The sequence below is a fragment of the Meriones unguiculatus genome (genome assembly GCF_030254825.1).
Source record: "Meriones unguiculatus strain TT.TT164.6M chromosome 13 unlocalized genomic scaffold, Bangor_MerUng_6.1 Chr13_unordered_Scaffold_34, whole genome shotgun sequence".
Taxonomy (NCBI): Eukaryota; Metazoa; Chordata; class Mammalia; order Rodentia; family Muridae; genus Meriones; species Meriones unguiculatus.
In genome coordinates, this window is record NW_026843646.1 from 8,196,251 (window position 1) to 8,212,298 (window position 16,048).

Here is a 16,048-nt window from a genome sequence, read left to right on the forward strand (position 1 = left end):
ACCTACTCAGAGCCATTCTAAACTAAGTCCTATTCTCAATGTGATAATAATGTAAAAATAAGAGATAAAAAAGCACTCTTGGCTCAATGTCATGCAGAAATAGATGTAAAAAATTCAAAATTATGGACAGAAATGCCTCTGGAATGTTTACTTTTGAACACACATTCTTAGCTGAAAATGAAGTAAATGAGGCCATGAAAGTAGATTGCTCAGGGAGCAATGGCATCTGGTAATAATGTCTGATCTATGAGGGGGATGTTACAATACTACAGTTCTCACTTACAGAAAGGACAGAGAGCACAATTTCAGAAAACTTCTAACATCCGTGTGTACACTATCCCTCAGGAAAAAAATCTCTAACTTGAAAGATAGGTTGCATTTTGAAATCATTTTGATACATGATATTCCTACATAGCCATGCCTGTTTTAGAAGTGTCCGTGGAGCTGGGCATGGTGGCACACACCTGTAATCCCAGCACTCAAAGAAGAAGAGGCAAACAGATTTATGTGATTTTGAGGATGGCTGGGTCTACAAGGTGAGTCCAGAGCAGCCAAAGTTACACATGAAAATTGTGTCTCAAAAACAAACAAACAGAGAACACCCTCTATGGAACAATCTGACCTCAGTCTCAGAGAGATCAGCCTGCCACTGAATCCTAGGTCTAGGATGATAGGGATACACTTCTGTGCCAAGCTATGATTTTTAAGTGGTCTATTCTTCAATCAATGAATTGAAGGATAAAATAAGATATACAAAGGAACCATTTTCCTTTTAATGAACAGCAATGTCTTCAAATTCTACAAATAATTTCTGTCATCTATAAGTGGCTGCATTGCTTTGTTAATTTCATCATTTATAACTGGATATTAGACATATAATATAAGATAATCATACTAAAATCTGTACAGCTAAAGAAGCCAATTGAGAAGGAAGACCCTGGGTAAGATGCCTACTCTTCACTCAGAAATACAAACGGGATGGACATCAGAAGACAGAGAAAACAGGGACCTGGACAGGAACCTACCACAGAGGGCCTCTGAAAGACTCTATCCAGCAGAGTATCAAAACATATGCTGAGACTCATAACCGACCTTTGGGCAGAGTACAGGCAATCTAATGAAAGAACGGGGAGATATACAAAGACCTGGAGGGGACAGGAGCTCCACAAGGACAGAAATAGAATGAAAAACTTTGGGCACAGGAACTTTTGGAGACTCATAATCCAAACAAGGACCACAAATGGAGATAATGGAGTACCCGACAGATTTAGCACATTGCAGCTTAGTGTCCAAGAGGGTACCCTAGTAATGGGAACAAGGACTGTCTCTGACATGAACTCAGGGCCTGGCTCTTTGATCACATCTGCCCACAAGGGGAACACCCTTACCATTCCACAGAGGAAGACAATGAAGACAGTCCCTGTGAAACCTGATAGATTAGGTTTAGATGGATGGAGAAAAGTACCTCCATGATCAGTGGAGTGGGGGAGAAGCATAGGAGAGTAAGAGGGAGAGAGGGTAGGATTGTGAGGGGATGAGGAGGGGTCTATAACAGGGATACAAAGTGAATAAACTGTAATCAATAAAAATAAAAATAAATTAAAAAATGTTGGAGTGTGTTTGTCTATACATACATGTTATTGTGTATATGTGCTAGTGAGAGTACAAGTTATTGCTATTTATTGTCTACATCCCATATATAAGTTCTTGACATGGAACACAAAGAGTCTTTTGGCCAATGACCACACTGGCCCTTATTTAGTCTGAAAATATATTTATGTATCTGCTAGCATGTGAATCTGCATATACAGCAGCCCAACTATAAAAACATTAGAAAAATTTGTAGCAATGATATGGACTACTCAGAGATTGAGCTCAAATCATCAGGCTTAGCAATAACTAATAATTTACCCACTGAGACAATTCTCTGACATGCACTTGCAGTTTTGAGAAAGTCTTATGAACAAGTTTTTACTCCTAAGAAAGAACAAACACATTCCAAAACGAGACAGGAGTGTATAATTTTCATTTGCAAGTAGCATTTATTATTCAAATAATTTTATATTCTTCCATCCTCAGATGTCAATATATTCATAATCTGAATAAAATACAATATTTTGTAATGTTTGTACAATATTATGTAATGTTTCTACTAAATTTTATGCACATCAATGAGCTCAGTGGGAAGAGTTTGTGTTATGCAAAACTGACAACATAAACTTGAAGATCATATAAGCATGACTAAAATAAACCCCACAAAATGTCACACAGTCTTCATATATCTGTCATAGCCTAAGAACGAATAGTCCACTAAACATACAACATGTTTTGAAAGAAATCTCATTGCTGTTACATTAACTAGCACCACTAGATAAATCTCTAAGAAGGCTAGATAAATCTCTAAGAAAGCTAGATAAATATTTAGGAAGATGATGTGCCATATAGTAAATATGGGAACATGTAGAAGCATGGAACTTCAAACAATATATACATATATATACACACATACTATTAACAATTAATTATTGATATCCAAGCAAGGATTAAAAACAAACATCTTAAATGAATTTGTAAAAACATAAAAAATACCACACATTCTCAGAGACCCTTCCCTGAAAACTATGATAACACACTGTCTGATATAAATAAGCAATCTATCACATAGATAATGGGGATCCCATTCTATACTTTGCACAGAAAAAATACCTATTACCAAGTTGAAATGCATTAGAATACGAACAGCCCCCACAGAAGGAATATCAGAACAACCTAATAAACTTCTGTGAATGGATTTGCTACACATACAGCAAATTCAATCCCTACTCCAATGTTCAAAATTCAGTCCACAACCACAGTTGGAGATCTCCTCCATTACATTTAAGTGAACATGGAAAATAATTTACTTCCTCCAATGCTATAATAAAAACAGATTCAAAATAGTTTCTTTTCTTGAAAATGAATACATTTATTATGTCCAAAGTAATCAACTATTTTTTATAAATAGGATTACTCTCTTCTATGAATTTTTTTCTACTTCCTGACATGAACATGATATATACAGATTTAAGATATTTACAGTATTAGAAACATGGCTTTAGCAATTAAGACAAGATCATTCCCAGGATCTAGCTCAGGTTTTTGACAAATTTCTATAATTACTGGTACAGGAAGATCAGTGGGTCTGCTCTTTAGGGAAACTAGAATGGACAGGGACATAAACACACAAAGACAAACTGTTATCACATAATGGAAATTAAAACAAATTCTTAAACAAGCTTACGTTTACTCATGAATGTTTTATTTGTATAAACATTCATTACTGACCTAGGTGTTGAAGCAACTACAGGCTTATCTACAAATGTTTTCTTCATCATGAATTCTTTCATGTAACAGAAATCAAACACATATGTTTGAAGTCAGAGAAATGAATCATTCTCAGTTGGTGGTATCATTTGGAAAATTTTAAGAAATGTATCCTTGCTGGAGAAAGTATGTTATTTGGGGTGGGCTTGATAGTTTTCTTTAGTTCCCACTGTTTGCTTCATGCTGAAGGTGGAGGTTGTGAGCTCCAAGCTTCTACTTTGCTGCTATGTATGACACTTGTGTTGCCCAGTTTATAGTGATTCCATATCCTCTTGGATCATAAGGCAAAATAAACACATTTGGAAGTTGCCTTAGACATTGTGTTGGTCACATAAAAAGCACTAATATGCACATATAAATTTTACAACTAGATTATTTATTTTATGTAATCAAAGTGAATTGTGAAAAAAAAAAGAATTATCTTATTGTTTCAGTTCATATGCCTTTGGTCCATATGAGATTTCAATTGGAAACAAAATAAGGATGGATGTCACAAATGCATGCATACATTGTTGACACTTGTTAGAATTTTCCTGCAAAATAATCTAGTGTAATTGAATGCAAGTTGGTGGGTCAAAGACCTTAACAAATCTTTTATTCTAATAGGTGTTCTACAGAATGAGTTCCTTTAGGTTCTCAAAGACAACTCTGATATGCAAAGGCTTTAAGATGTAGCCCACACAGTAAAGCTTTTACTCTTATATAATGGTAGCATGAAGCAGAAAATCTTACCATACTGACTACATTCCTGGGGTTTCTCTGCAGCATGGCATTTTCTCATGATTTCAAAGACAACCCCGTGAAAAGGATTTACCACATTGCTTATTCAGAGGGTTTCACTGCAGTGTGTGTTCTTTTATGTATTTGGAGATAACTGTATTAAGAAAAGGCTTTGTCACATGAAGGGTTGTGTAAGGTTTCTCTCTACTATCTGACCATTTGTATACTTGAAGATGACTTTGATATGCAATACATGTAAAAGCAAATTGTATGTGGGAACATGCAAAAGCAATTTGTCCTAAGTATTTCCTTTTAGTTACCAACCTTTATTGATTTATTGGGTGAATATAAGTTTAAGTTCATAGTCCCTATGAAAGCTGTAGACTTCTCAATAGCTGACCGGCTTTAATTACTTAACTTTTGTTGCCCAAAACATGACTGTTCCATACCATGATTTCTGGTCCCCTAATATAATGACTTACCCAAACCGCAGATTCTTTTTCCTAAAATAAAATACCTTTTCTTAACCACAAAAGAACAAATGGATATGATTGTTTGCACTGTAAAACCTACATTTTGCATCAGATGACTTCCTCAATGATGTAAACAAATCTTATATCCCTAAAGCATTACTGATGGAAATAATTCAATTGTAAAACAGTAAAGATGTTTATGATTTTCAAGCTCAGAACCTCTGTAAATTTATGGCTCATTGGATGGGTAGGCATCACAGTTGAACATTATGTGTTCCTAATCAAACTGGATGACAATAATTTTTTTTTTCATCTGTATTGAGTTGTACTGGATTCAGTGGACAGAAGAACACAAAAGCCTTACCATATTGATTATATTCTCAGATTTTCTGTCCATTTTGAAATGTTTACGATGATGTAGAATATAGATATGTGCAAAGGTCTCCCATTTTAACACATTCATAAATTTTCTCTTTCTATGAATTATTTTATGGTGACAAAGATTATATAAATGTGGAGTAGCTTCACCATGTAAATACACTCATAGTCTTTTGTTCCAGTATGAATTCTTTCATGACATTGAAGATGATTGTGAAGAGCAAATTTTTATTAGGAGATGACCTCAAGTGTGAGGTCTTTTATGTATTAGGAGATGTGTTAGACTACTGTTACATGCAATGGCTTTACCCCTTAGTTACATTCATAGGTTTCTCTCTAGTATGCGTTCTTTATGTTATAGGAGATTACTATTATGTCAAAATCCTTTATCACATTGGTTTCATTCATAAAGTTTCTATCCAGTGTGCTTCTTCTATGTACATGGAGATTATTATAGCATGAAAAGTTTCTCACACATTGGTTATATTCATAGCATTTCACTCCAATAAGTGTTCTTGTTCAAGATAAGTCTTACATGAAAAGACGTCATGACATTATTTCTATTCATAAGGATTTTCTGCAACATGGATTTTTATGTCTTCAGAGAACACTGTTAACTACAAAGGCTTTACCACATTAGTTACATTCATAAGGTTTCTCTCCAGTGTGAGTTCTTTTATGTATTAGAAGTTGACTGTTCTGTGCAAAGGTTTTACCACATTGATTACATTCATAAGGTTTCTCTCCAGTGTGAGTTTTTTTTATGTCTTTGGAGAATACTGTTATCTGCAAAGGCTTTACCACATTGGTTACATTCATAAGGTTTCTCTCCAGTGTGAGTTCTTTTATGTTTTTGGAGACTACTGTTATCTGCAAAGGCTTTACCACATCGGTTCCATTCATGAGGTTTCTCTCTTATATGTATCCTTTTATGCCTTAGGATATGAGTTTTATTTGCAAAGGCATTACTATATAGGCTACATTCATAGTGAACCACACCAGTATGCATACTTTTACATGTGTGGGGACTACTGTGATGGGCAGAGAATTCATATTGAGTATCTTCAAGAAGTTTGTCTGCACAATGATTGTTTTCATACCTGCAAAGATAATTGGCACATATGACACCTTTTCCACAGTCATTACACTAATGGATGCTTTTGCCACATGACTTAATTTTGTGATTTCATCATTTTTATATTCACGGTGTTCTCCTTGTATACGGGTTGTTTTGCATATTTGAAAATACCTGTGATGGTAAAAATATTTGGTACCTGGCTCACATTTATTATATACTTTCTTCTATAAGATGTTTTACCACATATTTGTAGAAAACTGCAATACCTCAGAGCTTTACCACAATGACTGGATTAATAACTTTCCCCATACTGTGCGCCATAGTAAATATGTAAGGATAACTGTGAGAAAAAGAATAATTTGTATATTCCTAAAATTTATTTTTTGCAGTGTGATTTTGTAAGAATTCCTAATGAAGGTGACTAACCAGTTAATTGATATTGGTGTATATTATGTGAAAGTGTGGCAGTATATGTGAATAGTACTGACGAAATCATAGTATTGTTAGTTGTATGGCCGATCACCTGTCCTATATTTTGTAAATATTTGTGCTTCCTTAATTATCTATTGGAAATAAGAAAGAGCTAATAAGTGATAGCAGGGCACAAAATGGAGGACAGAACTTCTGAGTGAGAGAGGGTTGCTGGAAAGAAGAAAGCAAATGACAGCATAACAGTGAGGTTAAGAGATGGATACGAACATGAACAAAGAGGTAGAACTGGCCATGCTTTTGGACACTGTGCTAGGTTTGTGTTAGGGGAAAAATGGTTCAGAATCTGCCCAGGTAAATTGCCTAAGCTTTAAAATATTAAAAAGGCTCTGTGTCATTATTTGTAGTGCTGGCAGCTCTAAATAGCCCATATAAAGCATAATAGGTATCAATTTTTAAACATCTACTCAAAATGGGGAGTACTATATGTTTTAGTTGTTCTGGGTGGTACATTGTTTCTTTCAATATACATATATTAAAATGATTTGAACTCATTGTGATACATCATGATATAACTAACTATTAAAAGAATAATAATAAATGACATGATTTCATGATGCATTCACACATTTGATTTTTCTTCATCACAGACATGTGCTATAGGGATTATGGTTTTTCCACAACAACATTCTTGACTCTAAAAAACTGCCCTTCTCACAAAACTTAGGCATATTACTACAAGTATATAAGTAACCACATTTTACTATGGAAGAGTTGATTAGTATGTTTTGGATATACGTTCATCACGTATTTATTGTGAATACCTTTGGCAATATCTGAGTTGTAGGATACTAAACAAATTGCAGTTTTACCTCATAGTGCTAATGAGTAAACAATTTAAACATTGATCTTGCGTAAGTATGATTTCCTTGCATTCTTTCTTAGAGGAGTGCCTTGCAAACACACATAAAATACCTAACATGGAGGTACATGGTTTAGTAACAAGTTAGTCATCATCAATAAGTACACTTAAAACAGTTCATTTATACTGTTCCTTCTCTTTCAAACTTCCAGAATATATTAAAATTTTCTCAGAACAATATTCATATCAAGTTACAATGAAAATTACCTTGCATGTCTTCCTGAACTTTGACAATGCTCTTCTATATTATGACTTTCCCAATTGTAGCCTAAAATACAGTAACAGAAAATGTATGCTTTATTATTGGAAATAATACAAAGTTTAAGTCATGATCTATGGTCAGTCAAAGAACCATTCATCTCATTCTTCCTCATCCTCAAGAGAAATTACAGAAGCACATCAATAATGAATAAATTGTTTCCCCATATTTTAAGAAGTAAAGAAAATTCACTGTCGTACCTATAGCAGTGAGGTTCCTGTAGGTCTCTAGCATCACAACTTTGTAGAGATTCCTCTGGGAAGGATCCAGCAAAGCCCACTCTTCTCAAGTGAAGTTCACATGCACATCATTGTAGGTCAATATACTCTAAAATATCCACACATGTGTACAACAGAAAGCATGATACTTAGAATACTGGCGATGTATCCTTCATTTGCAGTATTTTCAAAGTATTCTGGTGTTTCTTCTACTTATTTTGTGATGCACAAGTTTTAATGAAATAACTAACTCTTTTTAGGAGGAAACTGAATAGTGAAGTTCACCTCTATTTTTTCATCATTTAACTAGGCTACAGACTTGCAAGAGAAACATCAATTAACAGATAAAGATGGAGAGAGAGAGAGAGTAAACAGAAAAACAGTACTGAGCCCACATGAGAGAAATAGTATAAACGATTCCTGACTCTTATAAGAATGGGCAGGCTGGGTGTATTTTCTGATGACTTTAATTCCAAAATCACTCAGGAAACAAAGGCTGGTGTATCTCATAGTACTGGATGGTAGACTGCCCTATGCAATAAGTTCCAGGACACTCATGGGGACATAATGAGATCCTGAATAATATGTAAAAATTAATCAAACAAATAAGAAAAAAAAACTTTCTCAAGTTTCTACAAAGATTTATACATCCACTCCAGTTCTGCATAAATATCTAGGAACCTGAAGTGCCTCATTTTAAACTGTAATATTAATATTTTTTAAAAAATGAAATGTATGTTTGAACAATTACAAAAGTAGAATGAAAATATTAGCAATTTAAATGTTGATCATAAATAGGCAACATGGGGTTGGAGGTATGCCTCAGTGGTTAAGAACACTGTCTGTTCTTCCAGAAGACCTGGGTTAAATTCTCAGCACCCTCAGGACAGCTAATAGCTATCTGTAACACAAATATATTCAAGAAAATACTCGCAAAACAAATCTAAGCACATATCAAAGATATATATGATGAACAATTTCGCTTAATCTCAGGAATACAGGGATGCTTCAACATATGAAAACCCATCAATGTAATCCACCATATAAACAAACTGAAAGACCAAGATCACATGATCATCTCATTAGATGAGAAAAAGCCTTTGAAAAATTCCAACACCCCTTCATGTTAAAAGACTTGTAAAAAGGCATACAAGGAATCAGACACATACTTAACATAATAAAGGCAGTAAAAAGCAAGCTGATAGCCAACATCAAATCATTTGGAGAGAAACTTAAAAGAAATTCCACTCATATGAGGTAAAGGACAAGGATGCCTCCCCTCTCCATATCTCTTCAATATACTCCTTAAGTCCTAACCAAAACAATAAGACAACTGAAGGTTATCAAGGAGATACAATTTGGAAGGGAAAAATCCAAAATATCACTATTCGCAGATGATTTCCTAGTATACCTAGGTGACACAAGAAATCCTACCAGAGAATTCCTACAGTTGATATACACTTCCCACAAAGTGGCTGGGAACACAACTAACAAAAATTTTCACTATTCCTTCTGTATACAAATAAAAAAAAGGGCTGAGAATAAAATTTGGGAAACAACACCCTGAACAGTAGCCACAAACAAGATGAAGTGAAAGACCTCTATTACTAGAATTTGAAGTCTTTAAAGAAAGAAACTGAAGAAAATATCAGAAGATGGAAAGATCTCCCAAACTCATGGATATATAGAATTAACATAGTAAAATAGTATAAATAGTATTCTTTTTTATATTTTTTATTAATTACACTTTATTCACCTTGTATCCCCCCTATATCTCACTTCCTCCTCCCCTCCAAATTTTCCCTGCCCTTCTCTAAAATAGCATTCTTAAAAAGCAATCTACAGGCTCAATCCATTTCCTAACAACATTCCAACATAATTCTTTACAGACCTTGAAAGAGCAAACATTAACTTCAAATGGAAAAATAAAATACCCCTGATAGTTGAACAATCCTGTACAGTTGGAATAAGAAATAAACCCATACTCCTAATGGAACTTTACTTTCAGCAAAGAAGGAAAATCATACAATGGAAAAAAAGACAGCATGTTCAAAAAATGGTGGTAGTCTAACTAGATGTTTGCATGTAGAAAATGAAAATAGACCCTTTGTATCACCCTGCAGAAACTCAAGTCCAAGGAGTTCAAAGACCTTCACATACAACCAGACAATCTAAATCATTTAGAAGATGGAAAAGTCTGGAACTAATTAACACAGGAGAACAACAGCAGCACAGGCTCTGAGATCAGCAATTAATAAATGGGATTTCAAGAAACTGAAAAGCTTCTATAAGTCAAAGGACTTTATTAATAGAACATAACAGCAGTCAATAGATTGGGAAAATATCTGCACCAACCCTCTATCAGGCAGAAAGGTAATATCCAAAATATACAAAGAACATAAGAAATTAAACACCAACAAATCAAATAATCCAATTTAAAAATGGGGTTCAGAGCTAAACTGAGAAGTCACAACAGAGGAATCTCAAATGGCTGAGAAACACTTAAAGAAATGTTCAAAGTCCTAAGTCATCAGACAAATGGAAATCAAAACGACTCTAAGATTCCATCTTATACCACTCAAATGGCTAAGATAAAAAAATCAAGTGACAACACATTCTGGTGAGGATGTGGAGAAAAGGGAACTTTCCTCCAGGGCTGATGGGAGTGCAAACTTGTACAACTTCTCTGGTAATCAACATGGTGCATTCAAGAAAATTGGGAATAGTTCTACCTCAATACCCATCTATACCAATCCAGGGAATACATCCAAAAGATGTTCCATTTTAGAACAAGGACATTTGTTCTATGATGTTCATAGCTGTTTTATTCATAACAGCCAGAAAGTGAAGAATGGACAAAGAACTACTAATACATTTACACAATGGAATACTCCTCAGTTATTAAAAATAAGAAATCATGGAAATTGCAGGCAAATGGATCAAACTAAAAAACATCATCCTGAGAGATGTAACCCAGACACAGAAAGAAACACATGCTTATAAGCAGATATTAGACCTATAGTACAGCATAAGCATACTACAACCCACACTCCCAAAGAAGCTAAGTAAGAAGTGTCCATGGGAGGTTGGCAGAATATCACTCAGAATAAAAAACAGAACAGACAGCAGAAGAAGATGAAGAGAGGAAACTGGGCAGAAATCAGAATGGGGACAGAAACAAATGTGGGTATCAGATGTGGGGAGAATTGTTGTAGGATATGAGAGGGCTGAGAACAAGAAGGAAAACTGAGGTGGTTTCTCTTTGGAGTAATTTGACAGGGAAGCTTCCTGAGAGGACCTAGGTGTGACTGGGTGTGACCTGGGTGTGACTCTAGTTGAGACTCCTAACGAAGGGGCAGAAGAGAGACATGGAAAATGAAGTATGAAGTGACCACCACCTCTTAGCCAGTCAGGACTAGTGGCGAGAGGGAACAACAACTGAACCACAAAACCCACAATCCAAAAATTACCCTGACTATAAGAAGTTTAGGGATAATGACAGAACAAAGATTGAGGGAATGTCCAACTAATAATTGGGCCAACCTGAGACCCACCTTACACTAGTAAGCCAGCCAATGAAACTGTAAATGTTGCTTTGCATGTAGAAAAGAGCCTAAACATGCCTGTTTTCTCAGAGGCTCCACCCAGCAGCCAATGGAGAAAGAGTCTATAACTTGCAAATAAGCATTGGGTGGATCTCTGGTGGTCTTATGATAGTACTGGGGGAAAGATGGAAGAACCTGGATGGTATAGGAAGCCATAAGAAGACCAACAGAGGAAAGTAACCCAGACTCTGGGGGGGCTTACAGAAAATGAGACATCACCTAAGGAGTATGCATGTTCTGAACCTAGGCCTGTTGAACTTATCTGTATTAAGGGCAGTTTGGTCCATGTGGTTTAAGTGGTAAGTGAAGGTGACTGTTTCTATTATGAACTCTACTGCCTGCTTTTAAATCCTCTCCCCCTGTTAGGCGTGCCTTATCTGGCTTTAGTGGATGAGAATATGCTCAGTCTTGATGTGACTTGATGTTCTGTAATGGGGTGATACAGGGAGAGTAGGGCTCCATTTTTCTGGGAGGGGAGGAGGAAGGGTGAGGGTGGGCTGAGAACAGAGGAAGGAAGGATTGCCCTTAGGATGTAAAGTCAAAAAACAAACTAATCTCTTTAAAAAAAATTAATACACTCAGAGAGAGAAAGAGACAGTGGGTTTGAAAGGGATAGGAAGGGGGCTGTAGGTGGGATATGAAATAAATGTAATAAATAAAAGAGAAAAAAAGAATAATATTAATGCATTCTCTGAAATATCAAGAGGCAAAACTGGCAACATGACCTTGATCATCAAATTAGAATGGTCAAAATAAACACCCCAAACTGTTATCAAATCTTCATATATCTGTCATAGCCTAAGAACTCAGTCATATTACACATATACAACATGTTTTTTGAAATAAATCTCATTGTTGTGGAGCTATATAGCACCTCTAGAAAATTATTTTACAAGGCAGAACTTCAGCATGATGTGCCCTGTAGTAACAAATGAGAACAAAAAGAAGCATGGAACTTCAAACAATACATACGTACATACATTCTATTAAGCATTTAAATATTAACATTGGTAAAATATGCTGACAAAACAGAACACATTGGGGGTACATCTTCCATCCTTTGACTTGTACTCAGAAAGCTGACACATGAGAATCAAGAATTCAAATGTAGCCTTGACTAATTACTAATATCCAAATCAGGTATGAAACACACATCACCACCTAAGAAATCAATCACCAATTTTTAACTCTACCTTATTTAATTTTTTAGATCATGAGCAGAATAAGAAAGATCTGAGGCTAAATTACCACACAAATGACCTCCAGCTTAATTTTTCATGGAGCATATTTCCCACTGAAATCCTATAACCTCCCCGTCCTCTGTATGCACTACACTCAACATTGTGCGCTTCCATGTACTCCAGGAAGAGCCAATTAAGGTCTGGACTTTTGCCATCTCCAGTCCTGATATTTTCCACATTTCTCAAAAATGAGAGCATTCTCAGGTCTTTGAGAAGCAAGGTCACTTTTGGTAACTTTTTTTCTCCTAACCTGCTACTGTGCTGCTGTGATTGAAACCCCTAACCCCAAATATCTCAGGCCATGAATGAGTTTACTTGTTTGGTCCTTTCAGATCAGACTCCATCATTTTGGAATCCTAGGATAGAATCTCAAGTTTCAAGAAAACTTAGGCAAACATCATGGCAAATATTATTTCCTGCCTTGCTCTCTTGTTTCTACATTGTTTCATGCTCAACTAGCTTTCTTATCCAGCCCAGGGCCACATGCTTAAGGATAATTCCACCCACAATGGAAGAGCCATCTATAGAAATCATCAGTCAACACAATCTCTCACTTACATAGAAACCAGCCATTTTCTCATTAGTTCATTTATTTTCCCCTTTATATCCTGCTTGCAGCTCTGTATCTCCTCTTTTCTGGTATCATCCTCCTCACCTCTACCCTTTCTTCTCCTCCCTTTCTTCTCAGAGAAGGGGAGCCTCCCCATATCAACTCTCCTCCACACATCAAGTTACATACAAACTAAGTGGATCTTCTTCCTGTGAGGACAGACAAGGCAGCCCAGATAGGGAAAAGTTATTCATAAACAGGCAACTGTGTCCATGTGACAGACAGCCCCCATTTCAAATGCTAGGTGACCGACATGAATACAAAGCTGTCCATCAGTTAGATATGCGTAGGGTGCCTAGGTCTAGCACCTGCATGATCTTTGGATGCTGGCAACCAGCATTCTACGATGGCATGCTACTAACTGAATTTACCATGTGAAAAATATAACTCAGAATTCTCAGCAGGATTATGAAGATGTATCACACACAGAAACAAAATATGACTTCTGTACTTACTTTACAACCACAACAATGAAATTTGTGCACATTTTTTGAGAAAAAATAAAGCAAAACTACCGAGAACATAAGCACAAAAATATAGTCAAGATTTCATTAAGATACCTGAGGAAACTCAGCCAAGAAAAATATGAAGTAGACCAATGTTACCTATGATTATATACATATAGAAATTAAATAAACAGAAACATCAGAAAACCCACAAAATAACTCAAAATGATCCTTACACTATTCATATTACCTTCTAGAAACAACTAATCTTTTTTTTAAGTCCCCCTGCTCTAGACCTCTCTGTAAATGGAGTTCACCAGAAAAGTGGGCTATGGAGCTATAGGTCCCCCTAGTGACTGCAGGCAAACCCAGTCTTACTGATTCCCATAAACAAAACAATGTTAAATATTAATTTTATGTCTCGTTCTTGCCACATCTATTCCAGCACAAAACATGAAATCTCTCCTATGTACCTGCATAACACCATGTACACTTGAGACACCTCTGCAGCTCAGAAACTCCTTTTAATCCTGGAATTGAGTTCCTTAAGCCACATCATCATGGCTGCTTTTATTAGAAATTTAAAAGGATGCTAAAAAAGTACTTCTGAAGTTTCATTCACATTTCTTCCTTGACAGCATTTTGTAACCTATTTGTAAAATTGAAATATTTTTCACACACACAAAAAAATTGAATTAGGAAACAATGTTTAAAACTTCCAGGAATCCAACCTTCATTTTTTCCAAACTGTCTTCCTACTGCACACAATAAACAGCTCATTATATGTCTCAAATGAGTAATGTCTAAAACTCTGCTGTGTACAGCCTTTAACTTAAAAGTTTTGGAATTTTAACCAAGAGGAAGACAAAGTGATGCATCTTGGGAGCAATAGACTGGGATTAATGTGACCTGAGCCAACAAAGCTTGTCTCAGAAATATTTTTCCAAAAGGCTGAAGATGCAGCTATTATAGAATTAATATCCACCACCCAGAAGAAAGAATGCCACATACAATTAAATGGTTAATTAAAAGATTTCCAGTTCTAGTTAATGCTATAAGAGAAGACAGCTTAAAGCTGATTTTGTACTCCATACATGTAGTCTTCCTTAAGTCTCTTTTAGGCTCCAGGTTATATATTAAACAGTTTCAATATGGATTAGAGAGTTCAAGTTTAGCCACTGAGTCAATTGGGAGATTTACACAGCAAAGATATTCTTAGAATGATTTCTGTACTCCACTGCCCTAAAACAGCAGGTCATTGTTCAGTGGCATGGTATAAGTGAGAGGTTTCAGAGGTTTCAAATGTTAGGGAAAGTAGAAGGTAGAAAATGTAAAAGCTGGGGTGGAAAGGTTTTGCACAAGTGATATCTTATAATAAGTAAGCTTCTTAAGAAGAATAGCACCTTGTACACTACTTCCTGGGGAGAAATGGAAGGAAACAGGAGACATCTATGACTTGATCAGACACTCTCATAAAATGGAATAAAATCATGAGTATAATAAAACAACACTGTGAAAGGGGAACGTAGGATCTCAAGAACATTATTTACCAAGACCACAGTGACTTTGGAACTGATGAGGGTATCTTCATGTGTTGGAAAAAGTTGGGTTTTGAGAATCTGAAGGAAACCCTCCTCAAATGCCCCAACCCTGCAGCTCACCCTATTTCTGGTTTTAGAAAAGGAACACTGCTTTATTTTAACTACCTCAGAATTTTGGGGAAATCTCCCAGAGTGCAGGCCACAGGTTCTATTAGCTCTACCAAGCATATTTGAGGAGTGTGAGAAGAAGTTAGGTGATTCTACATACATGAAGCTCTTGGGGGAAGCTTCATTTGATTAGAGCAGCCCGCAACACAACAGTATTTTCCCTGTTCAATTAGTTTTAACCAGATGTCTGCTCCATGTGACAGAGCTAGGCTTTTCTCAAGAAGAAAACTGCAACTTTCTGGCACAGCAGTCTTTAATGTTGGCTGTGAGTCTGTAATGGCAATTAAGCAGCTTGTTATATGTGTCTTCTTTGACATGGAGATGGGCCAATGGTTGCTATGAATCAGGGCTGTCTCCCTGGTTATGACTGGAGACAAATTTGTTGACTATCCTCTTGAGCAAGCATGTATTTCCTAGCATCCTAATCTCGAACAGGCCTGCTTGGAATGCTACTTATCTACTTAGACCTTAGCTAAATTCTACTTGATGTGACTTCCTTTCACCTAAGTATTGGTAAATCCCTTACATGAACAATTCTACCCGTTTACATCACAGCTTTACAATGAAGTGCTACTCAACACGTACATTATTTTCAAC

General features: G+C 35.9%; 1 pseudogene; it reads right to left on the bottom strand.

The window, feature by feature from the left end:
* Positions 1 to 5,597: 5,597 nt before the first annotated feature.
* LOC132650916 (zinc finger protein 431-like) overlaps positions 5,598 to 16,048 on the bottom strand; it is a 116,637-nt pseudogene continuing 106,186 nt past the window's right edge.